Source organism: Euprymna scolopes, chromosome 2 (assembly GCF_053919585.1).
Source record: "Euprymna scolopes isolate OS-2025 chromosome 2, ASM5391958v1, whole genome shotgun sequence".
Taxonomy (NCBI): domain Eukaryota; kingdom Metazoa; phylum Mollusca; class Cephalopoda; order Sepiida; family Sepiolidae; genus Euprymna; species Euprymna scolopes.
In genome coordinates, this window is record NC_136483.1 from 119,011,369 (window position 1) to 119,021,860 (window position 10,492).

A 10,492-nucleotide genomic window follows, 5' to 3' on the forward strand; every position below is an offset into this window, starting at 1 on the left:
ATGTCAACCTGTTATCTTCCTTTATTAAAAAGTGTCAGCAAAATTCATGTTCATTATATAATGAATGTGGAAGGAAGTGAAGGTGTTGAAAGAAGTGTTGTTGGCATTTTTGATGATTTTCATAGATTTATCAGTTCAAACAGAATAAGAGTTTGAATAAAACAAATAGAACCATTTAGTGTTTTTAACTTAATTATTTTTTAGAAAATAATTGATAATTAAACATTCTAATTCTATTTTTGTTTTACTTAATTTTTGTAATTCTGTATTGAAATTAAAACAACAAAAACTCTTCAACACCACAACAAACATCAACAAATCTCAACTCAAATCTCAGCTCTCCAAAATTCAACTACCATTTTCCATTTTAGTCCTTCCATTTAGTTCAGCTGATCCTCATATATGCTAATTAGTTGCAATTACAAAAGTCTATATTTGCGAAGAGAACCCCCTGTCACTCAATCGGTTAAACAGTCACAAACATGCAAAGCATCACATTATTTTCTTAGGTGGTAAGTGTTCCTTTTATTGTTACATTAACCCTAAACTTGTAATTCCTATCTCTTTGTTCATTCATAAACTTCTAGGATTTGGAAGATAGACTCAAAAGCATTCTTAAACTACATTATACAAAGTACTTGGATGAGTATATTTTATTTTGATTGAAAGGGATACACCATTTTATTTTGATTGAAAGGGATACACCATTTTATTTTGATTGAAAGGGATACACCATTTTATTTTGGTTGAAAGGTATACACCATTTTATTTTGATTGAAAGGGATACACCATTTTATTTTGATTGAAAGGGATACACCATTTTATTTTGATTGAAAGGGATACACCATTTTATTTTGATTGAAAGGGATACACCATTTTATTTTGATTGAAAGGGATACACCATTTTATTTTGATTGAAAGGGATACACCATTTTATTTTGATTGAAAGGGATACACCATTTTATTTTGATTGAAAGGGATACACCATTTTATTTTGATTGAAAGGGATACACCATTTTATTTTGATTGAAAGGGGTACACCATTTTATTTTGATTGAAAGGGATACACCATTTTATTTTGATTGAAAGGGATACACCATTTTATTTTGATTGAAAGGGATACACCATTTTATTTTGATTGAAAGGGATACACCATTTTATTTTGATTGAAAGGGATACACCATTTTATTTTGATTGAAAGGGATACACCATTTTATTTTGATTGAAAGGGGTACACCATTTTATTTTGATTGAAAGGGGTACACCATTTTATTTTGATTGAAAGGGGTACACCATTTTATTTTGATTGAAAGGGATACACCATTTTATTTTGATTGAAAGGGATACACCATTTTATTTTGATTGAAAGGGATACACCATTTTATTTTGATTGAAAGGGATACACCATTTTATTTTGATTGAAAGGGATACACCATTTTATTTTGATTGAAAGGGATACACCATTTTATTTTGATTGAAAGGGATACACCATTTTATTTTGATTGAAAGGGATACACCATTTTATTTTGATTGAAAGGGATACACCATTTTATTTTGATTGAAAGGGATACACCATTTTATTTTGATTGAAAGGGATACACCATTTTATTTTGATTGAAAGGGATACACCATTTTATTTTGATTGAAAGGGATACACCATTTTATTTTGATTGAAAGGGATACACCATTTTATTTTGATTCAAAGGGATACACCATTTTATTTTGATTCAAAGGGATACACCATTTTATTTTGATTGAAAGGGATACACCATTTATCAGAGGATCTACTTTTGCACTTAACATTCATAAAAAGATATTACAACATTTTGCTTTTTTATTATACTTATAACTTGAAAATTATGGAAATAAAAACATAAGAATAAAAATGTTGATAAATAATTATTAATTTAATTGCAGTCATTGTTAACTTAATGATAGTAATAAATTGATTTCATCAATCCAAAATGATGGTTGATTTAACTGTTTTTAGATAAACTCTTTCAGTCAATCAAATTTCTAAGGCTGTCTTATGTCTTATCTTATAACTGAAACAATACAATATTTTCTTTTTTTTCACAAAGTTTATCAAATATCTTGTCAAATACTTTTTAGTCAGCCTTTGCAATTTATGAAAAGAATGACACCAACATCACATTATGTTACTTATTTAAAATCAAATAAGACTTTTTTTTTCAGTTGTAAAGAAATATCTGACTCTTAATCTGAAAATTTTGCAGAACACAGTATCTTCTAAAATGTAAACGAAAATATTATTTGATATTGAATTGGTCAGAATGAGATTAAATCAATTTCAAAATGTGTTTTTGATTGTGCCTAGGTGATATCAGACTAAACCCATTTCTTTAAACTGCTAGCATAATAGAAGTGCTAAATGTATATTTGGTTCCAACTAGGGATGCTACAATTCCAGTATTTTTTCTGATCCTAATACAATTACTGATTTTGATTCAATTAATACAATTACTGATTTTGATTCAATTGATACAATTACTGATTTTGATTCAATTAATACAATTACTGATTCTAAATTTCTCAATTCTGATACAATTACTGATTTTGATTCTTTTCAAATATCTAACTATTTAGTTGTAGAGTTTATTTTTTGTTTTTTTTAATTTTCAGATTACTGTAAAGACCAATTAATATGTGCATATATTTTCATAAACATAAAAAGTGCACTTATTGGATCGGGCGGTGATCTATAGATATTTTACTGGTAGTTTAAAACCAATAAATATTTAAGAAGGATCCAACTATGGAAAAATAAGTTTTAAACAATAACAACAAACGAATACCTTTTGGAGTCGTAAATTAGACTCAATCTTTTGTAATTCCGATACCATAAAGAGTTACCAAGATTTTTCTCATTCTCAATTCCAATTAATCATGCTAACATTAGTTCCAACCTTCTTCTATATAACATTGCTTATTTGCAATCCCCATCCTAAAGTGAACATTAATTTGTTGTATATTATCATGCTTTATTTTAAATAAATTGTTATTTCATTATAAATTCTTGACTGACTTTTTAATTAATTTATTTTTACGCAAATTCTCGCGTCTCTTTGATAGACTTTGCTGTTGGTTGGTTTGTCACATTTTGTTTTAAAATGACATTTTCATTGCTAAGCATGCAGATTGAATGAACATAACTTATTTTAGATGAAGCCAACTTTCTCTCCTAACTTCATGAATACATTAGATGGCAATGTCATGCAGCATAACTTTTCTGTCTTTCTTTCTTCTTAACGATTAAACTGACAAAAATTCAAAAATTGTTGAAACCTCTTCCTTTTCTTTTTGGTCTGTCTTGCTCCCCCCACACACACACACACGTGCACACACCTTTTCTATTTCCTATACCTTTCTCATGTGTATGCTTTTAAATTGTAGACTTATTTCTGATTAATTAAGTATTATATCTCATTAAATATGAAATATTAAATCTTACAATATTGTAAACATGCACGGCATATGTTTATTGCACAGACCGTGATTGTCAGCTCATTGTGCTGATCCAAGTTTGATTTCTACACCAGTCAGTGTCAATTGTGTCATCTCAGTCAACAGAAAAATTCTCATTCCAAATAAAATTACAAAAATCCAATTTTAAAAAAAATTTCATTTTTTGGAAAGTTACAATCGTACTCATTTTCTTCGAATGAACGACTTGCAATCAAGACAATCCAAATGTTTTCTTCGCCTCGTAAACATGCAACCATGCATGTTAACATTGTTATTTGTGTTGTGTTTGTATATCCATGTTTTTGTTTTTCATTTTGTAGAAAATGACCCACTTCTGCAGAGAATGACTTGCTTCTTCATGGATGTTGTGTCAGCATATTCTGGTAGCTAACATAAACCGTTGGGTTATAGTGAAAAGCTCAGCCAATGAAATTCGTTTCACCAAACAGCAAAGCAAATGTGTTCATTTTAGTAAAGGCATCACAACAAATTTAACAGGTTTACAGATTTCACCAGAAAAAGTTCTTTCATTTTGCCAAAAATGGAAATTAATCGGAAGCAGCATGAAATGACGCACATGTGCAAGAAAATGCATTAAAAAAATTCATCCTGAGTGGCAGATTCACTTGAAAGTGCACAAATGGCCAATGTAGGCAATGAACCTCCTTGTGTCATGGAACTTCATTTTTCTAAGTCGCATCTTGAAATTGTAAAAATAATAAAGATTATATATGTGTGGTTCAACAACATTGCAACTGTTTGAAATTTACAGTGACAGTGTGTCATTATGTTGGAACACACTGTGACCGATTGGAAAATTTTCTTACAAGACATTTGCCAAGAGTACTACCTTAAGAATCCCTAGTGGATCACATTGTGGAGACAGATAATTGATTTTTCTAAAACAACTTTTATTTTCATTTTCTTCATTGAAGTTACTATACGCTAAATATTTTCTATCATGATGTTTTCTTTTTTTTTTCTAACGTTTTAAAATTGGATCAGCACTTAGCATATTCCGGTGGTTTTCATAAACGGCCAGAATATGCCAGCACAATATCCATGAAGAAGCAGGTCATTCTCTGCATAAGTACCATATGAAGGTAGAATATCTTAATATGAAGATGCACACACATTTTAATAGTCTGCACATGTGACGTCACATGATTGTGTCTTTCACGTTCACTTCAGTCGCTCAAGATTATCCTTTAATGAACATTTATTAGTGTTTAATCACATTCTTTCACAGAACAACTAAATTGCGTTACAGTGATTAGACTCTTCTTGTTTGTCACTTTCATATACAAAGAATCTTCTCTTGCAGCATTTCCTAATTCCTTATACTTCTTTTCTGCATCATTTTTTGCACATATTTTACATAAAATCGTACATTTTCACGGTCTATGGATAAATTCTTTGCATTAACCAGAAAAAAAAAATAATAGACAAATATTAATAAAACTGTTATAATATACAACAAAGACTAAAGATAGAAATTGAAATTATCTTTGCAAATCAAATGCATACTTTGATGTAAACCTTCTAGAATCATGAAAGCAAAAAATAAATTATATAAAAAAAAAAAACGTTATTGCAAATGTTGGTTGTAATTACTGAAAAATCAAATCGATTATAAAATGGCCAAAAATATTGGTAAGAAGAGTTGTTAGTTATGCATCATTTGTCAGACATGCTAAGGGGCAGAAAATTTGAATCATTAAAATAACCATATACATCAGAAAAGCAGTAGTTAAGAAAAAAGTATATGTGAAAGGGTTATATATCTATGTATAGAGAGAAAAAAGTTTCTGGTTGAGAGAGGAGAATCAAGGCAAAAAAGAGTCTAATCTAATAAGTCCTGCACTATCAGCCAAACTCCAACCTCTGTCCCATCACCACAATGTTGCATTCCTATGCCTGTTTTACAAGTACCGTATATACTTGTGTATAAGTCGAATTTCTGGTAGACGATTTTAAGGTTATTTGGGGGGAGGTCGACTTATACATAAGTAATGTTTTTAGAAATTTTGTTAAAGAGCAACTCGGCGCTCGATCATAACATAGAAACTGCCATTTTGTTTGTGCACTCGGTAATTCTAGTAATTAATTGCACTCCTTCTGATCCCCACTGCAGTGTGTTTGCCAACATATAAGCACGTGCGTGGTTTTTCAGTGGGAGGCTTAATAATAATTGGAATAGCTCTCGCAATGTTCACTCTCTAGACATGGCTATAGGCTTAAGTTTGATATGATGTATTTGGTGATATGATGATTTTTTTAGTAGGTTAGGAAATGTAGTGTTTATGATATGTTGTTCTCCCCTAAGTTCAACAAGTTTTAACAATTTAATGGCAACTATTTAACGAAACCATTTAATGGCATTTAACGCATACGTTACAGCTTGTGCAATGTATGCGTTTATGTTATTATGGTACATAACATAAATCAAGTCTAAAAACAGTAATTGTGCCTGGAATCTACAGCTTGTCTGATTTGTGTTTGTTGCATGTAAGTGTGCAGCGGGTTGGTTCTATATATGAAAATCAAATAGACCACACTTGTGTAAATGCACATATTATCGCTTGCAGATGCTAAGAAACAATCTATGTCTTTAAAAAAACACCAAAAAGAAAATTATTTGTTCAAGAAAAATTCATAAGATGGACCATTTAACTTGTCTATAATTTACAATCGACTTATACACAGGTAAGACCTAAAATGACAATTTTTGGTCTTAAAATGCACATCGACTTATACACAAGCCCGACATATACACATCGATATATACAGTACTTTAATGGAATATAGCACTTGTGTCTCGTAAATTTACTCCCAACTAACCCACCTCTTCATTGTTAAGATACCAGAAAGCTTTCTTCTTTAATAGATTCTTCTCTTTAGAATTCTCTCCGTTTCTTGCTTTCCTGACTGTACTGACATGCAGACATTTAAATGAACAGTCATCTCATGGCTCAACTTCTCGCATAGTCTCTTGTAGATATGATTCCAATTTGTAATCTCTCATGCCCAAGTGATAATACTACTTGTTTAAGGTGAAAAAGTTTTTTAAAAATAGAAATTAATTGTTTAAATTCCAAAAATTAAAAATTGTTTAATTCAAAGTAAAAAAAACAAACAATTTATTATTTTGTAAAAAAAAAAAAAAAAAAAAAAAAAAAAGGATATTTAACTGACAAAGACTTGATAGTAGAAAAGAAAGGAAACAACACAAGAAAAAAAAAGGTGACAACAAATCTGACATGAGAACAGTAGCTGAAGGAGCTGGTAACTAGTAGAAATTAGATGAGGAGAGATGAGATGCTATCCTGAAACGAGAGATGAAAGCAAAAACCATATCTGCCAATCACACATACACTTAAACTGTTCGTTTTTTTTTTTTTTTGGGGGGGGGGGGGCTTATGGATTGTATTTCTTGAAAACGGTGTCCATGTCATTTTATCTCTCTCAAATATTATTCCTAGATCTTCCAGAAACATTAATTCAGTTGTACATATTACATTTCTGTTTGGTTTTTCTGTCTTCTTAAAATAAATCTTAAAATAGCTTATTCTATGCCTGACCACTGTTATTTACATTGCTTTTGTTTGCCTTTCTGAATTTCCAACTGGTTTGAAAAATAGATCTGATTATTTTATTTATTTACTTTTTATTTATTTATTGTTTATTTATTTGTTTTTTATTTATTTGTTTTTTTTTATTTGTTTTTTATTTATTTGTTTTTTATCTATTTGTGGACTGTTATCCTCATCTTCATAGTTGTTGTTTCACCACGTTTCGGCCAACTAATCTTCTGACCTTTTTCCAGATGGATAATCGTGACAGGATAGGAATGCTGAATATCCACAGTAATTACTGCCTTTCATAGTTGTTGTTGTTTCACCATGCTTCGGCCAACTAATCCTCTAACCTGCTTTGGGCAAGATTGAACTTGCTATCTTCAGACAAAGCTCACCTAGAACCATACAGATTTAATGCCTCTATCCATGCAAAAAGAAAAAAAAAAAATAATAATAATTTTTTATTTGTATTAAGAAAGAAATCAAATCCTAGGTAGACTAAATGACTAACACCCATCAGGTTATGCCATCATCCGGGTATTATTTTGTGACAATATATATATATATATATATATATATATATATATATATATATATATATATACTAGTTGTCTCATGTGGCATTGTCCAGGCATATTTATACTTGAATTTTTGTTTCATATTGTCCATGGAAATTGAGTAGCAATTTAAAATTTTTTCAGACATCTTGCAAAAAATCACATAATCACATAATTATCTTCGCATTTAGTTTTGATAACAATTAACTTCTTAATTAACTAACAGGACCCTTGCCCATGGCATTGGTTATGGAAAATTGAGGAACTCAAGAAAATTCTGCTTCCACCCTTGAATCCCATATTACATTTTTGTTTATGATCACGTAGACGTCAGTATTAAAATGATACTTGAGAAGCACTTGTTAACATAACGTCAGTCACAGTTTGAAAATAATATGAAAAAAGAAATTAAAAGTTAACTTAATAATGCCCCCCCCAAAAAAAAAATATTCCTAAAACGAAGCTGGAAGTAAAAGAAAAAGGGCAAAATAAAGTTTTTCTGGAAACGTTTAATTACATAAAATGTTTAGCACGTATATGTATTTCATGTGCAAATTTGACGCCTTATGCAAGCCTTTAGATATGTTAAAAGATTATTAGTATTATTATTACTACCATCTTATAAGGGAAACAACTCCCTTGTGTAAATGTTGCACATTTAGATATGTAGGTTGTCTCCCTTTTTCATTTAGGATTCAAAACCAGGATTGTGGAGTTGTCTAAGGTTTTGGGAAGAGTCGAAATTAGACTCATTATTATGAGAATGTTAGATGACCTTGTCTACCCTGCTTGACCAACAAAAATCTGAAATACAAATTTCTTGGATGATATTGACACGGTAGCTCTGCAAATAGCTAGAATTTCTGGTTTCTGAGTTGAAGTCTATCCATATAACACTTATCGTGGGCTAGTTTTTAATTTGAACTAGTATGTTTTTCATTTTAGTACCTTACCTCAAGTAGCGTCATGCCTTGTCCGGAGCGATTTCCATAAAATGCATACCAAATACTAATATTTTAATATCTTAACAACTGCTGAGAAATGAATATCTGGTGAAAAGATGTATTTATTTCCCCCAAACAAAAACATTTTTTTATTTTTACGCATGATTTTGTCTCCTTTTGTTGTTGTCACATGTCATTCACATCTTTTCATTTTTGTTTATTTGCTAGCACAGGATTATGATACACCAGACAAACTGGGCCTCGTCTATCCTCACTCATGCCATAGTTTCCACTACACTTTTAAAATTAAGAAATGACAATGAACACAAAAGTTTAGAGACTCTTACAAAGTTTCAAGTGAAGGAAATTGTCTGTAAGAACAATTTGAGTAGACATGTTTATTTCGGCTGATGCCGTGTAAGTTTGTATGCTACAATGTGTGTAAAGGAGATAGACATTGTAGATGTGCATGCCTTGCTTTGTTAGTCAGAGAGTGCATGCATGCATATATGAGTTTGATTAACAGTGTGTATATGCTGTCGCTATGTTTAGTAGTTCATGTGGTATTCTTATTGTGTCTGCCTTTGACCTTCATAAAGTTTAAGCAAGATGCATCATGCATGTGTGCTGTCGCTGAAAAAAAGCAAGAAAAAAAAGAAGGAAAACTGTATTTTGAATTTTATAGTACATGCAAATTTTCTGAAGTGGATATTTCTTGCTCTGTAATTGGTTAAAAGAAACTCCTGATTTGAGCTTTTATCCAATCAATAGTCATTATGTAATAACATTTACTGATGCTGCTGCTTTCAACAATTTTTCTGTTGTATATTTCAAAATAACAAAAACTTAAAAAAAAAAAAAAAAGCAGAAAGGTCACAAGAATTGGTAAGATTTGAAATGGCTACAGAAGCAAATAGCTTCATAAGAGATACTCATTTCAACCATCCCTTTTTGAATGGTATTCAATAAACGTGCATAAGTGTGGGTGATATATTTTTTTTTTTTTTTGCGGGGTTGGGGGAAGGGGATGTTTGTTGTTCATGATATCAGTTCATACCTGTGTTAAGGTTAAACATCCTTCTCCGTCCAATTCCCTGATAAGACGTTCGCCTCATTTGCGTTTTATTTCTTCTCATATTACTTTCTTTTTTTTCCCCTTTTTTTTTCTTTTTCCTGGTCGTCTGCCTCTTTCAATATTTTCTTTTACTCTAACTTCGAAGATGAAGAAGGAATATATTTTCCAATTCTAATCGAGATTTTTTCCCCTATATTCAAGCGAGATTTTTTTTTTCCTATATTCAATATTTTTTTTTCCTATATTTTTTTTTTTTCCTATTATTCAGGAATATTTATTCCATTTTTGCACAAAAACAAGAAAGAATCACCAAATTATCTATTCTATAAATGTCATCAGCAGCTCAGAAACCAACATCATCGTCATCATCCTTGTCGTCATCATCATCAATTGTGACTGCTAAAAAACGGTGTTCACTTAAGCTACCCTGCTTGACCAACAACAATCTGACATCTTTGGATAATATTGACACGGTAGCTCTGCGAATGGACAGTGTTATTCTGGAGATTTTCTTCTCCTAAACTAGTTACTCTATCCAGGTTTAACCTGATATTTCACCTAGGAGAGATGGATTTATACCATTTGCACCAATGTTAATGAAACTGGTGCAGCAACAAACCTTCCAATATTTCAATGGATGAAATTAAAAAAAAAAATTTTACAAAAAGAAAACAGAAGAAAAATTAAAAATCTGGAATTTTCCTTTTAAAATGCTACAAAGAATTAAAATACAACAGCGATTACAGAATCAACTAAACAAAAAATATTTATTTCAGCAAATAACGTAATATCTCACCCCTCACACTCACACATGCCTACATAATTGTTATATAACAATATAGGAGAACAATT